General features: G+C 42.4%; 1 protein-coding gene across 1 annotated transcript in view; it reads right to left on the minus strand.

The window, feature by feature from the left end:
• Positions 1-16,526: 16,526 nt before the first annotated feature.
• Positions 16,527-18,395, minus strand: part of LOC311135701 (carbohydrate sulfotransferase 15-like) — a 53,409-nt gene continuing 51,540 nt past the window's right edge. Inside the window, exon 10 of the mRNA XM_084169721.1 lies at positions 16,527-17,130. The gene's annotated coding sequence lies outside the window, so the exon portion shown is untranslated. The remainder of the gene's footprint in view (positions 17,131-18,395) is intronic.

Below are 18,395 nucleotides of genomic sequence, written 5' to 3' on the forward strand. Positions count from 1 at the left end.
CAAGAAAGGTCGTTTTGACATGTACCCGCTCCTTTTTGTATTCATTTTTTATTAATTTTTACCCCCCTTTCTCTCCCCAATTTCGTGTTTACAATCTTGTCTCATCACTGCAACTCCCCAACGGGCTCGGGAGATGCGAAGGTCGAGTCATGCGTCCTCCGAAACATGACCCGCCAAACCGTGCTTCTTAACACCTGCCCGCTTAACCCGGAAGCCAGCTGCACCAATGTGTCGGAGGAAACACCGTTCAACTGACGACCAAAGTCAGCCTGCAGGCGCCAAGTAAAGCCCCCCCGGCCAAGCCCTCCCCTAATCCGGACGACGCTGGGCCAATTGTGCGCTGCCCTATGGGACTCCAGGTCACGACCGGTAAAGACACAGCCTGGGATCGAACCCCAGGCTGTAGTGATATATATTATTATTATTAGTGATGCCGCAACACTGCGATGCAGTGCCTTAGACCGCCTAGCCACTCAGGAGACCGGACCCGCTCCTTTTAACAGAGAAACTTTGACATATGTTTAAATTCAAATAACTACTGTGCAATGGTGTGACGTGCAACTTTCCACACACAAACACTGTGTGCTTATTTCATTACCAACCATATGGAACAAATGTATATTTTACGAGATTACCATAATGGATTCTGAGAAACTCTGATTGTACTTGCTGTCCTCTCCTGTCACACCCTGATCGGTTTCATCTGTCTTTGTGCTTGTCTCCACCCCCCTCCAGGTGTCGCCCATCTTCCCCATTATCCCCTGTGCATTTATACCTGTGATCTCTGTTTGTCTGTTGCCAGTTCGTCTTGTCTTGTCAGGTCTTACCAGCGTGCTTTCCCGTTCTCCTGTTTTGCATGTGTTTATTTCCTAGTTTTCCCGGTTCTGACCATTCTGCCTTCCCTGTCCCAGAGCCTGCCTGCCGTCCTGTACCTACCGGACTCTGACCTGATTATGAACCTCTGCCTGTCCTCGACCTGCCCTTTGCCTGCCTCGTGTTCTATTAAATTATTATTGAGAACTTTACTATCCGCTTCCTGTGTCTGCGTCTGGGTCATATCTTGTGATATCTCCTGGCAGCGATATTCAAATGAGTCACTAGATAGGCTAGATTTAGCTCAACTCCATTCAATATTTACAACGAAGCACATCAATCACTGAGCGACTAAACTCAGGGGAGAGAATAGGCTTTCATGCGTCTGTGTTAATTCCCTGTTCACCTGAATGACCCCTGAGCAGCACGTTAAAATGGCTCTGTGAATTGTTTTACAACCCTTGCCAAGCAATTAACCTCATTCGCTAACCATCTCTATTCCTCACTCAGATTAACATGCACATATTATGCATCCTTAGTTACATGTGAGAAAAATCCTGCTCCTACTATTCCAGTTACAGTAGAGTAGATCATTTAAGCACAGGCTTCTTGGAATCATGACATTGATACTGTTTTACTGAGGTCTCAGGGTATAAGACTGGGTTTACACAGGCAGCCCAATTCAGATCTTTTGCCAATTATTTAGCATATCCGATACCTACAGATATTTTCCCTACTGTGTAAATTAAAAATTAAAAATATGGAATCTGATCTTTTGACTTCCGATTTATACCACCTCCATATGTGGATCTCAACCCTGAGACAATTCTGATACTCCATATGCGACCTCTGTCTGGACCATTAGATCGGATTTTATTGCCTTGAAGGTTTTTTTTGCATATGATCTGCTGTTACCATGACAACCACCCCAAAATGTAAAGTGGACCTGATAGCGTTTTAGCTACTTTGCAGATATGAAACAAACAGACAATCATAATATCAGTAAAAAATATCAAATTCCCAGTTCATTCTACAAAACCAACTTCATGAGAGGTTTTAAAAATAGGTTCTATTTGACTGAAAATTCAATGACATAGAGTAAGGCATTGTTGGCAGAATAGATGGAAGCAGTTCAATGCATGGTTAATATAATTCACCAATAAATGTCTTGGTAGTCCAACAAATATTGTTAGCAGGTTGTAAATCACAGCTAGCCTGGTACATGTTTTGCTTCCTCTAGCCATTCGGGAAGCACTGTTTCAGTTTCAATTTCTCAATATTTTGGACAAAAACGGACGGATGTAACTAAGGCTGAGAATGTCAATACAATGAAACTAGCAAGGGCAATGTTCACAAGTCAGTCATAATGTGGCTAATATTCTAGCTTATGTATTTAAAGCTATTTATTTACCAAGCAAAAAACACAGAGCATAATGTTAGCTAGCTAGGTAGCTGCTGGGAGGATGTTATGTCATTGGACGAGTGGGTGAGGGGCCGATTTATTCCCCCCATAGCGTTTTTCTGTGGCTACAGCTAGAGATGTGTAATTTGGTTAGCTAGCAAGAAATGTTAATCACTTTGCTAGGTAGCTAGCTAACTTTCCCCCAACATCGGACACCTCCTATTTTCGGACACTCTAGCAGTTGGAGGACTAAATCACCTCGAGCTCAACATTTATTTAAATGGACTGGATAATAACGGTACGTTTTGTGACTAACGACACCCTTCTAGCTAGTTGACCACCGATTTTCAGTGCTATTTATGTAAGTTAAATTAGGTTTTGAGAGTTTTCAAAAAAGTTATATATGTACACATTTTGTGGAACACGCTGCATATTGTAAAATTCGACTGCGCGACTGACCACACATAATTTAATTTCCAACTTTGTACCTCTTAAATATAGCTAACGGATTTTCTAATGTTGCTAGCTTAGTTGCTAAATGTTGATAGAACTGCTAAGTAAGCAAAAAGGAAAGAAATTGTAAGCGTTAGATAATACATATCACGAAAACAGCTGAATGATGTCAAGCTTTACAGTATCAAAATTGGAGTCCTCTGACGGAGGCGTTTTGCACAATCTGCAAAAATGTATTTGGAACTTTGAACCATGAACTTTTTGACACCTATCACTGTTGGCTATGTAGTGTATGATGAATTATGACTTTGCTAATGTTTTCAAGTGGAACCTGAGAGGAGGTTTATTCAGTTTTAGAGGGAGCGGTTTTAGAGTGACACACCATAGAATAGGAAGTCTGTTAGGTGTCCTCCTGGGATTGGTCTGTGGGGAACACCCATATCAATTACATAGCATATATACCACAGTTAGGAGAAAGGAAGACAGAGTAATCATATTAGAGATGGGGCGATTATTCTTCGGGTATCTGCAGGTATCTGTAAATCGACGCTGTAACCCTTTGTTATGAATAAACCTTATGATGAAAATACAGCGTCAGCGGGTCCTCCTTGTCACACAGCATAATTAGCAATGTTAACTCGACACTACAAAATGGCGGCGAGGATTTGGAAGGTATTGTGTTTTTTCTCAGCGTTTCATTCATGGGCGCCGAGCTGACTCTAGCTCCAGAGGCAGATAAGGGTGAGTTTGCTCGCTACTTTGGCCTCTGGTCAGTTCGTGTGTCTGTGTGTGTGCGTTGAAAGAATGCACCGTTAAAGGACTTGCGTGTGTGCATTGCTGATGTGCTGTGAGATAGGAGTCCGTTCTAAATTTGTTTGCGCTGGTAAACAACGCAAAAAGGGGGGAGTGTCTATAGGGATATTTTGCTTGAATAAGAGTTCAAGAAGAATAGATTGAGAGGAATAAGGCCTAGGAATATGTGTGTAACTTAGAACCGCTGTGAATCTACGGAAACCCTCTTAAGGAGGTGATCATTATGATGGGCCAAAAATCCAAATAACGCATTAGGTGTAGTTAGGTAAGTCCAGGGGACTTGAGGCTGTGGTATATATTTGATTGTATGTTACCGCTCAGCTTGTGGTTGACGAATCATTTGTTTGATGTGACCGCTCATTAAATTTCCGGCAGGACCTCGTGGTAGCAGAAATTTAGAAACAAAGGAATTTTTACGACACGGCGGAGGTAGAAATGCTAAACGTGGCCTGCTAATAATGCTTCATGCTACATGCTAATGCTAATGCTACATGCTAATGCTAATTTATTCATGCTACATGCCAAATTTGATGGGTGCCGTGCGCTGTATTTTTTCCTTGGGGGTCCATTGGAATGGGTCGAGCCTCCAAAACTGTGTTTAGTATAGCGTGGGATTGTGTCCTATGGGTTGTGAGCTCTGTTAAGTGTTATTGTTTGTCTATGAGGGGTAAAAGAGAGGAAATACAGCGGGACTGTTAACTTTCTGTTGCCTAGCGTGGAGAGAGCTAGGAGAGAGCTCCTTCCACTGTGAAATCGTAGTGATGTTTGAACTGCGCATGCGTGTGATTTTACGACACTAGAGTGACGTAGGGGTAAATATGCCACTCCTCTGCTACACTGTGCTGCGGGGAGACGCAGACGAACGAAGGAACAAAGAGAAGGGAACATTTAGAGGCTAATGGTGTATTCTGGTTGTTACATCGGATGTTTGACGTTGAAACTGTTTTCTTGAGACCTATTGAATTGATAAATGAGAGAGAGATGTTGACGGATTAAAAATAAAAATAATTAAAGAAAAAAAGAAAAAAATGTTATTGAGCTATTTATACGATTCCTGAGTTAATTCTTAGCGCGAATGTGACTAGAGGAATATTGAATGGTTGAAATAACTCAGTGACTGCATAAATTACTAAATTCTTGTCTGTTTCTTTGTTCTTTTGTGATATGAGAGACATAAGAGGAACGAGGAGAGAGAGAGAGAGAGCGGAAGTGCTGACGTGTACATCATGTGACAGGGTGTGACGCGACAGAGTCTGCTGCGACAGGATCAAGTAAAAAAAAAATCAAGGCCAGTACTGTTTTGTTTACAAAAACCTTGCCTTCCCATAAAGCAAATGTTGTGTGCCTAGCTTAATTGATGTTATGACAATTTGACAAGGACTTGGCAAAAGACTGATCAATTGATGAAAATAAAAGTTGCATTTTGGAGTTTTTGTGCATGAGTGGGTTTGATTAGAGTTGTGTGGGGGAATCGAGTACTGACATTATTCTGTAAAATTAGGATAATTGGGTGCTTATTAAGCAATGGGTTTATGAGTATTGTAGTGTTGTAGGATTAGAAGTCTTTATTTTTTGGATTGCTCTGAAGTTGACTACTTTCATTTAATTTCCTGATCGGATGTGGTAAGATTGCCACTAATCAATAATTTGGTAAAATAAAATAAAATGAATAAATAAGTAAATTGATGAATAAATTAATAAATTAATTGATTAATTAATTAATTTGGAGAAGAAAAAAAATAGAAAGAGAGAAAAAATTGGGAGGACGCTATAGGCTATATAGTCTAAAATAAAAATAATTCACAATAAAGGAATATAAAATAGTTGTTACAAGGGGGAAAAAGGACATAAGAACTATGAAAGTAATTACACCTGTTGATATAGTTGAAAATATTAAACCTTGCAATACCATTAACTAAAGGTTATCTGGAAAAGGGAATAAAAGTTGGCCTGACATTGAACAAACATAGCTAGTAGAGGGAATTTTAACCCTGACGTCATCAACATGATGAAAGTGATTGAATAATAGAGAGAGAGAAGCAGAAACGACCATAAAGATGAATCCAAAACTCCAAAAGTAAGAAAAAACCGAGATGTCTGGAAACTAAGAGAAGAATGAGGTTCGGAAAGATGAAGACAAAGATGAAGACTTGGAGATTAAAGGTGCTTCATATTCAAGAGGATTTTATTCTACAATGATTAGTAAAGAAGAAATAGAAAGAGATGTAGACTGAAGTGTATTATGCCTGGATAAGGGGAATAATTTAGAAGAGACAACGAGAACTGGAAGAACAACTCAAGAAGCTGAAGATACAGAAGAGAATAAAAAACTGCTGAGAAAAGGATCCCAAGAATTGGAGGAGAAAAAGTAAGAAGATGATGGAAGATGATATTTCGAGGACATAACTTAGAATATAAGCTTTTGAAGAATACTGATATGTCAACAACAAGAAAGAACAGGACCAAGAAACTCTCAGAAAAATTGATGAAATACAACTGGGGGGAGAAGAAGAAGGAGAAGAAAAGCTTTGGTTATGAAGAATCAGTGTGCACCAAATCAACAATCACTGCTATAGCTTCAACTGAACAAGGTCAAATGCAATTTTACCAGCCACAACTAGTGGTATAAGTTGTTTCATATCCATAGATAGTTTCTGGAAAGAGGGAATTTCAGAGGAAGATACAGGAGCAAGTGAAGATCATCTGGAGGACAGGTGAACCCTTAAAGGAGCAAGGATTCTAGGAGTGCCTAGAAGATCCGAAGGGGGGTGTCAGCTGGTAGCACCAATTAGGGAAAATATCAAACAATTGAAGTCAAAATAAACAAAGGACTATGAGAAGTGATGGTGGCTAGTGGAAAAGCTTTTATCTGTGTTCAGCCTGAAGAGGTTACACATCTCACTATGTAAAATTAACTAATTAGGATAGGGATTCGAGAGAGTAAAACAGTTGATTACTCTTAAGGAACCAATTGAGATCTGCTATAAAAATCAGAGAAAATTAAAATACCCATACTGGTATCAGAATATATACCTATTGCATTGTTGGGAAGAGAAGCATTGTGTAAGTTGAACTGTACAATAAGATGTACACCAGACGGCTGTCTGGTAGAAGACTTTAAAAAAGTAGGGTTTTTGGGAATCATATTTGCTTGAAAAGATTGTCCTCCTTCCTATGGGACAATCTGTCTGAAAAATAATGTTAAAAGGGGTGACTGTTATTCTTGGTTACATTCCTACACCAAGAGGTGAATAAGATTTCAAACTAGGCTAAAAGATGCTCAATCGTTTGCCAAGTCTGTGTGTAAAGTAATCATAAGCAGGTGGGGACTTCCCGATCACATATTGAAAAATTAGTGGTAAAGGATTTTGTGAATAAATCTGTGAAATTATTTTTTTTAAAGTTAGGAAAACTAGGGTTGAAGGAACTCTAGGACAGTAAGCTAAGTTTCAAAGTTTTGGTAGTAAGAGAGAGAGAACAGTGGTGAAGGGAAATTTAGAGTTTAGTGGGAAGATAGATATGATAGGAGTTTAGATCTGTTAGGAGCAGTTGCATTGAGAAAGTATGCGTTGCTGAATGATAATAGAAGATTGAGGGTGATTGAGTATCTATATTTACAATTCCCAGCAGGAAGATGAAGGTGATTATAAGTGTATTTTTTATAATGAAAAGTTTGAAAGTGAGGGATTAGAGTTAGGACTGAGAGTGAATGTAGTGACACTAGTGGTGATAGATGGAAGTACAAGTAAAGAGTTCAAAGCTTTGGGGAAACTAGATGAAACAACGACAATGACATCAACACTATAGTATATTATAACAACAGTGAGAAGCAATTTAACTATTTAAACATTGACAGTTATTAAAGATATACATATATCACATTTGATTACAAGGGAGCCAATAGCTTCAGCACCAATTTTAGAGGAAAAGACTGTTATTAGGGTTAGGATGGGTGATACAGCTCATTTTCCTTGTAGTTGTGGAAACATTTGTTTAGGCCTAGGTTTAAGTGTTATTGGTTAAATCAATTAACCTATGTGAATTTGTTAGATAGGAAGGAAAATCAGTTAACAGCGCTTCATGAAGCATTGGAGAGGAAACCAGTGAGGGCTAAAAGCTGTTTTTGTTCTAATAAAACATATGATGGATAGGAGTTATTTAGGGGTTTGTGTGGTGAGAGTATATATTCTTACCTATGGATGGAAAGGATAGGATGTTGTTACATGTTGAAGTTGAAGCTTCCATGTGAGGTTTTTAAAATTAAAAGAGGGGAAGCAAAGGGACAGAGATAAATCTGATTCTGAAAGAGAGAAATGTCATAGTCTGGGAAGCCTATCATTGGAGGATAAGTCTAAGAGAGAAGTGGGTATTTTATGGTATGGTGTAAAATTTGGGAAGATAACATAGATAATATTAACTATAATTTGAAGGGTTTTGCGAATGAAACGATAAGAGGGTTTAACCTTCTGTCAAGACTCAAAGGAGTATTGATAGATAGATTTCAGAGGTTTCAATATTAGTGTGATTTTAGTATTTTGTTATGAATCAAAGGGGGGAATAGAATGTGATTCATTTAGATTCATTTTATATATCATTTTTTATATTCTTAGTTGATATTGATGTTTTAATTTGAATGTGTTGTTTTGCAAAAGATACTGTTTGGTCTTTTCTTTTCTTCCAGAAGCATTTGGGGGAATATGTAGAGATTGAAATACTCAAACAAGGACAATATGAAAGGACAATATGAAAGGAGAATATGAAGGGACAGGAGGAAGTGGAACAAGGAAGGTGTGGAAATGTTCCGATTCCATCATCGACGATGCATTGGAAGTCGACACTGCTGAGGAGATGAAGTGTAATGGACTACATTCCAGTGTCTGCAATGATATATAGACATATTTGCATGTGTAATACATAATTTGTGTCAGATTCTTTCTGTATTAATTATTGGATACATGTGGGGATCTTAGATGTTTTTGTTTATTTCGTGAATGCTTAGGGACATGAGGTCTAGGCAGGGATAGAGGAATCCACAGTAGGGTCCGATGGGTTGACCAGCCTGAGTGTGGACATTTTGGATAGTATTTTGTTTGCTGAGGCTTTCATGTGTATTTAATTGCATCATAGTTTCAAATGCATTGATAAAGATTTATGAATTGATCTGGAGTACTTAAGTGGTTGCCTGGGGCAGAGGGGCCGTGAGAGAATTTTACTGTCTTGATTGATGGATGGATATTTGGAAAGAAGGCTGCCAGACAGGTTTTTCGCTCTCACACTCCATAAAGATTTGTTCATATTTCATAGTAATGTATTCACACTCCATGGAGATTTGTTCATATTTCATAGAAAGGTATTTACACTCCATAGAGAAAAGTGTTTTTGGGTTTATTGTAAAAAATAATCAATAAGAGAGATTGTTACTTGTCATAATCCTTTTCTTTTTGGTTTCGAGACTTTTAGTTAGTCTCGAAGGGGGGAATATGTAGTGTATGATGAATTATGACTTTGCTAATGTTTTCAAGTGGAACCTGAGAGGAGGTTTATTCAGTTTTAGAGGGAGCAGTTTTAGAGTGACACACAATATAATAGGAAGTCTGTTAGGTGTCCTCCTGGGATTGGTCTGTGGGGAACACCCATATCAGATTACATAGCATATATACCATAGTTGGGAGAAAGGAAGACAGAATAATCATATTAGAGATGGGGCGATTATTCTCCGGCTATCTGCAGGTATCTGTAAATCAACGCTGTAACCCTTTGTTATGAATAAACCTTATGATGAAAATACAGCGTCAGCGGGTCCTTCTTGTCACACAGCATAATTAGCAACGTTAACTCGACACTACAGCTATGTTTCATCTTAAAACAGCTACATTGAGGCAGTATTTAGTCAAATGTTACAATGTATGCATCAATATTAAACTAATTGGGACACTAATTTTCATTACAGATAACATCAAACAAAAAATGTGGGTACACTTTCAGTTATTGTGAAAACTTTCATCACCTTTCAATGCCTTAGCTTTGAAATGTAAATGTTTATACATATTCAGATTGACTTATCTTTCTAAAATGTGTATAGTATGCAAAGTTATTTAGCTACATGTATTAACACCAAAGCATGGAGAAAGTCAAGAGGAAGCAGTGGAGTGAGGTGGACATGTTCCATGCCATGGAGGACTGCGGGGCAGGGATGGCTATCCGCCAGGCTGCCAAGGTTAGGCATCTTTTGTTTTTAGGAGATTACCATGTGTATGTGAATTTTATCTGATAGTAACAGTTTTCTTTTCTTATCTACCAAGGTGCATGGTGTACCTCGGCAGACCCTGGTGGACAGGCTGAGCGGCCGGGTGACCCATGGTTGTCGCAGTGGACCACCCACATTGCTTGCACCAGAGGATGAAAATTCTCTGGTGCAGTACTGTATCTACTGCGCCAGCCATGGGTTCCCCTTCACCAGACAGAGGCTGATGAAATACACCGACGAAATACGCAGGTATTTGAAGTTTTATGTGTTTATGTACAGTGGGGAAAAAAGTATTTAGTCAGCCACCAATTGTGCATGTTCTCCGACTTAAAAAGATGAGAGAGGCCTGTAATTTTCATCATAGGTACACGTCAACGATGACAGACAAAATGAGAAAAGAAAATCCCAAAAATCACATTGTAGGATTTTTTATGAATTTATTTGCAAATTATGGTGGAAAATAAGTATTTGGTCAATAACAAAAGTTTCTCAATACTTTGTTATATACCCTTTGTTGGCAATGACACATGTCAAACGTTTTCTGTAAGTCTTCACAAGGTTTTCACACACTGTTGCTGTTATTTTGGCCCATTCCTCCATGCAGATCTCCTCTAGAGCAGTGATGTTTTGGGGCTGTCGCTGGGCAACACAGACTTTCAACCTTGTCCAAAGATTTTCTATGGGGTTGAGATCTGGAGACTGGCTAGGCCACTCCAGGACCTTGAAATGCTTCTTACGAAGCCACTCCTTCGTTGCCCGGGCGGTGTGTTTGGGATCATTGTCATGCTGAAAGACCCAGCCACGTTTCATCTTCAATGCCCTTGCTGATGGAAGGAGGTTTTCACTCAAAATCTCACGATACATGGCCCCATTCATTCTTTCCTTTACACGGATCAGTCGTCCTGGTCCCTTTGCAGAAAAACAGCCCCAAAGCATAATGTTTCCACCCCCATGCTTCACAGTAGGTATGGTGTTCTTTGAATGCAACTCAGCATTCTTTGTCCTCCAAACACGACAAGTTGAGTTTTTACCAAAAAGTTATATTTTGGTTTCATCTGACCATATGACATTCTCCCAATCCTCTTCTGGATCATCCAAATGCACTTGTGATCATTTTGACCCCACGGGGTGAGATCTTGCGTGGAGCCCCAGATCGAGGGAGATTATCAGTGGTCTTGTATGTCTTCCATTTCCTAATAATTGCTCCCACAGTTGATTTCTTCAAACCAAGCTGCTTACCTATTGCAGATTCAGTCTTCCCAGCCTGGTGCAGGTCTACAATTTTGTTTCTGGTGTCCTTTGACAGCTCTTTGGTCTTAGCCATAGTGGAGTTGGGAGTGTGACTGTTTGAGGTTGTGGACAGGTGTCTTTTATACTGATAACAAGTTCAAACAGGTGCCATTAATACAGGTAACGAGTGGAGGACAAAGGAGCCTCTTAAAGAAAAAGTTACAGGTCTGTGAGAGCCAGAAATCTTGCTTGTTTGTAGGTGACCAAACACTTATTTTCCACCATAATTTGCAAATAAATTCATTAAAAATCCTACAATGTGATTTTCTGGTGAAAAAAAATCTCTATTTGTCTGTCATAGTTTACGTGTACCTATGATGAAAATCACAGGCCTCTCTCATCTTTTTAAGTAGGAGAACTTGCACAATTGGTGGCTGACTAAATACTTTGTTTCCCCACTGTATGTAGATTGGTGGACTGACTGTTCTCAATGTGTGTGATGTAAATGTGGATGTGTATGGTGATGCCAAAACAAACATTTTCATCCAGGATGGACAATTATATATTCTATTCTATTGTAGGTTTCGGCACCCCGGGGAAACAATCCCACCACTGGGGAAGAGGTGGTGGGAAATCTTCAGGAGGAGGCTCAAGAACCTGAGCATGAGGAGGCCGGACACCCTGGACAAGGGGAGAGCTGAGTGTGCCACACATCCGACGATGGACACCTTCTTCACTTCTTATGGGAAGCACTTGGAGGAGAGCAGGCACAAAGTGCTGGCTCCCCGGGGCGCAAAACATGTGTACCAGCAGGCTCCGGGGACCAAGGAGCACATCACAAAGCTGGCATGCTTCAACGCTGCTGGGGAGGACATCCCCCCATTTATCATCTACCCCAAGTGTTTCCCCGGTGGCCACTACACACTGGAAGGCCCCCTCCCAAGCCTTGTATGGACGGTCAAACAGTGGCTACATTGACGGGGACCTGTTCAGGAAGTGGTTTCAGCACTCCATTAAGCATGCAGTGAAGGAGCGCCCTCTCCTTCTCCTCTTCGATGGGCACAAGAGCCACATGGACCAGGAGGTGCTCGCGGCGGCACTAAGGGAAGGGGTTATACTTCTTTGTCTTCCACCACACTGCACCCATGTCCTGCAGCCGCTGGACGTGGCATACTTTGGCACTTTAAAGGCTAAGTTCTCCAAGGTAGCTGGAGACCTTAGCCATTTTGACCACTCCTACATGGTAAACAAATCAGAATTTGCCAGAGTATTCCGCTACCCGTTCCAGCGATGCAAGGACATGCGCTATGTGGTGGAAGGGTTTAAGAATTGTGGCCTCTTCCCTTTTGACCCTTCAGCCATTGAAGGGTCCCGTTTAATGCCGTCTCGGTCCATAACGGGTCCCACCACCGCCTCTCCTGGAACCAGCAGCACTGTGCCGTCCATCAGCACCTCCTCCCCAGTGACCACAGGAGGACCCTCAGCCACTGCTCCAATCCCAGCCCCTGTTCCAGTCCCAGCCCTAGCTCTAGAAGAGCACCCCCTAATAGAGGGGGGGGCTGATAGCGAAGGACCTGGGGCACATCCTTACTGTCCTTAAGTATTGGCTGGACCGATACAGAAGACTACCCGTGGTCGCCACATGCCTCACCGGGGAGGAATACACGCGCCAGTGGCAGGAGATGGGTGAGAAGGAGAGGGCCGGGGCAGAGGAGAAAGAGCGTCGGGCAGCCCTCAGAACACAGAGGGCACAGGAGAGGGCTGCCATGGATGAGACCATTGACGCCATCGCCTCTGCTGGACCACCTGCTGGAACCACTCCTGACAGCTGCATCACCAATACCAGTGCCTCCCAGTGTGCAACACCTGTAGGAGCCGCTGGAGTCCCCAGCTGCAGAAGAAGGCCACGTGCCTACTCTCCCGGCCACACCATCGTCGGCCCCTCAACCCCACCAATACAAACACCAGCTCCTCCAAGTCATCGTCGGCGGTTTTGTCCACCACCAACACGATGAACACCACCCCCCCTGTCTGTCACCACCAACACGGCCTCCTCTGGACCAACTGCCTCCTCCGTCTCCCCTGGTCACACCACCATAGCAGCCTCGTCTGGTGTCCCTTCCCCCTGCAATTTGAATACCGCCACCTCCACAGGTAAAATTACGAAAAAATGACAGTTTTTTATCTGTTTTATAAAACAGCAATGTAAAAAGAAAAAATCTATCTTTACATATCTACAGTACATAGCACCAGCCCTCAAGTCATCTCCACCCCCTCCAAAACCTCTGCAGCTTCCTCCAGAGGTATTGATGTAAAAAAGTTGAAAAGGGTTTTCATGAAACATGCTCTGTCTAATACTACTTTTTCTCAAACTGCAGCACAGAAAAGGGAGAGAAAAGCTCCATCGGTCACATCTGTCACGCCACCCATAGCACCACTCTCAGGTACTTCATCATCTGTTTTTCTCTCTCTCTCAGTTGTATCAATTACTATTGTTGTTGAAGAACTTCTACATTTTGCAAAACCATATTAATCAATTTGTATTATTATTTAATTTTTTATAAAAGAAGACACCACCTGCTGTGCTCGCATGATCCGCCAGCAAGCTCCTCTCAGGAGTGTAGATCCGAGGTGCCATGGGTGTGCTGTGACTTCTGCCAGCACTGGTTCCACTGCAGGTGTGTGCAGTGGGATCAAGAGGTAGCGGTGGAGCTGGATTTTTATTGTGATTTTTGTGACAATATAGGGATGGAGGTCGAGATTTACTTGTTTGTTTTGTTTGTGTTCATATGAAATTATTTATTTGTACAAAAAATAAATGTCTAAAATATAATATAGATATTTATTGAACCCATCTTGTGTATTTCTTCCTTTACTTTCCAAGCGCACCTCTGCAACACAAACTCGAACAGTGTTTTCATTGTTTATGTCAATGCACATAACTGAAATTAAAGTTTTATTTGATGTAAATTATGAATACTCATATTTTAGTATTCAACTGTTATCTACTTTCACAAAACATAAGATTAATCTATAAAACAAATGATGAGACATTATTTGGTTACAACACTGAATTTGTTGGTGAAGAACCATTTTTTAAGAGTCCACAGGAGGGCGCACTGGGCTACGGAATGAAAAGTTGACAGGCAAGTCATTCTTTTTTACCGGAAGGCTAGCCAACTAGTCAACTATCTAGTAAACTCTTTGGGTACGTTGTTGGTGTCTCTTTTGAACAAAATTAAATGGATATATCTTGTAATTGAACAAAATAGTAATGTGGCCAATAACTGGGGGCCGTATGCCGATAATACGGGACGTATATCTTTGATAAACCGCTTATAAAAAAGCTGATAATAGTATTTCCACTGAAATGTCAAACTTGCTAATTGCTAACCCGTTAGCTAACATTTTTACGACACCAATAATCACATAACATTGATGGCTTGATCACAAGATAACACTGTTGAAGGTAATATATTTTTTAAGCGCTGTTGAATATGCCGATAATACGGGGTTCCACGCTATGCTGAACTTGAATGACTGTTATCCACAGTTACCATATCTCTTAGTTGTCAATCAAATGTATTTGGCATTGATCAAATGGGCGGGCAGGCAGGCAGGCAAGTTCCCATTCAGTTGTCAAAACGTGGGTTGGGACAAGCATGCATTGTAGGCAAGCTGCAGACGGGCGAGCAAGCTACTATTCCCCATTGTTTATCAGTGCAATGTTGACGACTGACTACAAGCTGAAAAGGTTTGAGAGGGTTTATCTACTCTTCCCTCGTTAGATTTTAGCTCATCTCGCTCTGGCTAACATTAGTTGTTGATCTTGTTGTAGTGCATATACTGGACAGCCGAGTGTCCTCTCATCTTAGTTAGATTGTATTACAGTATGAGCTGATTAAAATTCATGAGGCTTGGGAAACGTTTCTACTATTAGAAAATGTGAATAGAATTAAGCTTTTAATTTTATTCAAAGCACATGTCATTTTGCTTATCAGAGTTAATTTAATTTTCTTTCCATGCAAAAAATGCCTGACCCTTCTTAAATCCTATAAGCTTTGTGTAAATCTTTGTCTGGATCTTGAGTCATTTCAACAAAGCTTAAAGCTAGAATCCTTAATTGAAACAATAACAAAGCGTACACCCGCCTCTGTGTTGGTAAAAAGCTGAGGGATGGGCCTTGAGAAATGTAACCACTCTCAAATTCATAGACAGACCAATGGATGCAAGGACTGACCATTCATGATATCAAAATTATAGTTTTAACCATGTTTTGAGGCTATACAGTGTTTATTTGCATTTACGTTGTTTACAAACATTGGAGTAAAACAAGCTTATAGGTTGGGTTCTGATGGGGTACGACAGTTGAACCAAGCTCATGAGGCGTTTATAAGTTATATTCTTCAAGAATCAAGGGGTATATATAATTAATTTATTAGTAAAGAAAATGGATGTAGCAACTAACTAAGCAACTAAGGATTCTAGCTTTAAGATTAAGTGATGCTGGCTGAGCAACTTTGACAGCTTCCACACGAGTTCCCCCCCAAAATGGTGTGTTTTGACACAATAAGTACATCTGATGTGGGGAGCACTACCTGAGTTTTTCCGTTATGTGAGTGCAGAATGAATACAGACCCAACACTGGGACTGGGGTCTGTTGTGCATTCAAATTAAGCAGCACGATGGGATTATTTTAGGCTGAAATTGAAGTCATACACACAGTTCAACCATGACAGATTTCTTCTGCTCTGGCCTAGTGGAATACAAATATGTATATCTTTCTGTTTGTCCCTGATAATGAGACATGCTGCCTTTTGATGAGAATATTGTTACTTCAAGTCATGTGTGGTCGAGGAGGGTAATCAAAGCAAACACAGACATAATTGGGACCAATCCTGTTTCCATACCTGACTATCCTAATCAAAGGCTGTTCTGTTCCTATCCTGGGTCTACGGTTATAATTAAGCACCAGACCACTGGTTACTCAAGGGCCCCCAGTTTGACTGCACAAATAACTGATATCCCAAATACCTGACATGAATCTGTGATATACCATATAACTATGGTCACAAATCACAATTATAATCACTTTTTTTAAAGAATTGGGCTTCCATATGTTTTGTAATAAACTAGTAGCAATTGTCAAAATTAGTCAGATTCACGTCTGTCTCTCGCTCTTAGCCGTCTGGTGATGGGCCATACAATTTAATTAACAGGGCTGACTGCTATCTGAATCACTGAACCAGATAGAAACATTGGTATGTTCCCAGCATGTATGACATCATAATTAAAATGGTAACAAAGAATTGTCTCAAAATAAATTTGGTTGATGACTAACATAATATGCTTCCTGACCTTGTAAAAGCATTTTTGGCACACTGACGTTGTAGTGCCTGTCATAGAGGTTCTTAGTGATTTAGTTTTTTCTCTGTCTTGAATTTATTTATTCTTATTTGTTGCTGATAATTATCATAATTCATTATAGCAGTGGTATAATAATCATCATCAACATTGTTGTCACTGTCATCATCACAATCATTATATGTGTTAGGTGCTGTGACGCGTACTGAGTATACGAAGAGGCAGGAATTAACAAGGTCAAGGTTTACTTAACAATGAGCAAGAGAAATAACAAAGATAGAGTAAACGACACGAAGCTAAACAATCACACACAACATCATCCAGAACAGTCCAGGGCTAAATAGGGGTGGTGATGATATGATGGGGTGCGCTGGAGATGATTAGGGTGCGTTGGTTTTCCATTCTGGTGTAGCCGAGGTGGTGCGCTCAGACCGGTGGCTCAGTAGACCGGCGAATCAGAGCACCGGAGGGGAGCAACGGGAGGAGACGTGACAGTACCCCCCCCCACGGCTACAGCCGCTGGACGTCGCCGGCCAGGAGGACGACCCCGAGGACGAGGAGCGAGCCGGTCAGGGCGGCGACGGTGGAAGTCCCGAATTAGGTTGGGGTCCAGAACGTCCCCAGCCGGAACCCAGCTCCTTTCCTCAGGACCATACCCCTCCCAGTCCACCAGGTAATGGAGCCGTCCCCCACGGAACCTGGAGTCCAGCAGGTCCCTCACCGCATACACCGGACTCCCGTCAATGTCCAGGGGCGGAGGAGGCGTACCCAGGGGACGGCATCCACCAGAGAACCAGGAACCACCGGCCTGAGGAGAGACACATGAAAAGTGGGTGAGACACGGTAGTGGAGGGGGAAGGAGCAGCCGGGTATGATACCTAATTTATCGGCCGGAGGACCTTAAACAGCCCCACAAACCGGGGGCTCAGTTTCTTGCAGGGCAGACTGAGAGGGAGGTTTTTTGTGAACAGCCAGACACGATCCCCAGGCTGGAATACAGGGGCCTCACTGCGGTGGCGGTCGGCTTGGTCCTTCTGCCGACGAATGGCCCTCTGGAGATGGCCATGGGCGGCGTCCCAGACCTGTCCGGCCCTGTGGAACCACTCGTTGACAGCGGGCGCATCGGTCTGGCTGGGTGTCCAAGGGGCCAGGGCTGGCTGGTACCCCAGGATGCACTGGAAGGGAGTGAGCCCTGTGGAGGAGTCAACGAGGGAGTTCTGGGCATATTCTGCCCAGGGAAGAAACCTCGCCCACTCACCCTGCCGGTCCTGACAGCGGCAACGAAGAAACCTCCCCAGCTCCTGGTTCATGTGCGCCACCTGCCCATTCGACTGAGGCCTATACCCGGAAGTGAGGCTGGCCGTGGGCCCGATCTTCTCCAGAAAAGCCTTCCAAACTCGGGAGGTGAATTGGGGGCCACGGTCCGAGACGATGTTCTCCGGAAGTCCATAATGCTGGAAGACCTGTTGGAACAGGACCTCAGCGACCTGGAGAGCAGAAGGAAGACCAGTTAGCGGCAAAAAAATGCATGATTTGGAGAACCGATCTACGACCACCAGGACTGTAGTGAAGCCGTCAGAATGTGGGAGGTCGGTGTCAAAGTCTGTGGACAGGTGTGACCAAGGTCGCTGAGGCAATGGGAGAGGAACTAGTTTTCCTGCCGGGGCGTTCCGAGGTGTCTTCGTTTGGCCACATACGGAACAGGAGTTGACATAGCGGGAGACATCAGAAGCCAAGGTGGGCCACCAGTATTTTTGGGCTAGAGAATGCAGGGTGTGCGTAATACCAGAGTGCCCTGCCGTAAGGGTGGTGTGCGCCCAGATCAGCAGGCGGTCACGGACACTGGTGGGTACATACACGCACCCCGGAGGGGCATTGACAGGCGCTGGGTCCTCCTGAACTGCCAGGTGGCGGTCTTCGTCCACATCCCAAACGACAGGAACAACGATGAGAGACGAGGGCAGGATAGGTATGGTACATCCTGGAGAGTGCGTCGGCCTTCACATTCTGGGATCCTGGGCGGTAGGACAGAATGAATTGGAAGCAAGTGAGAAATTGGGCCCACCTGGCTTG

The sequence above is a fragment of the Coregonus lavaretus genome (genome assembly GCF_964263955.1).
Source record: "Coregonus lavaretus genome assembly, chromosome: 1".
Taxonomy (NCBI): domain Eukaryota; kingdom Metazoa; phylum Chordata; class Actinopteri; order Salmoniformes; family Salmonidae; genus Coregonus; species Coregonus lavaretus.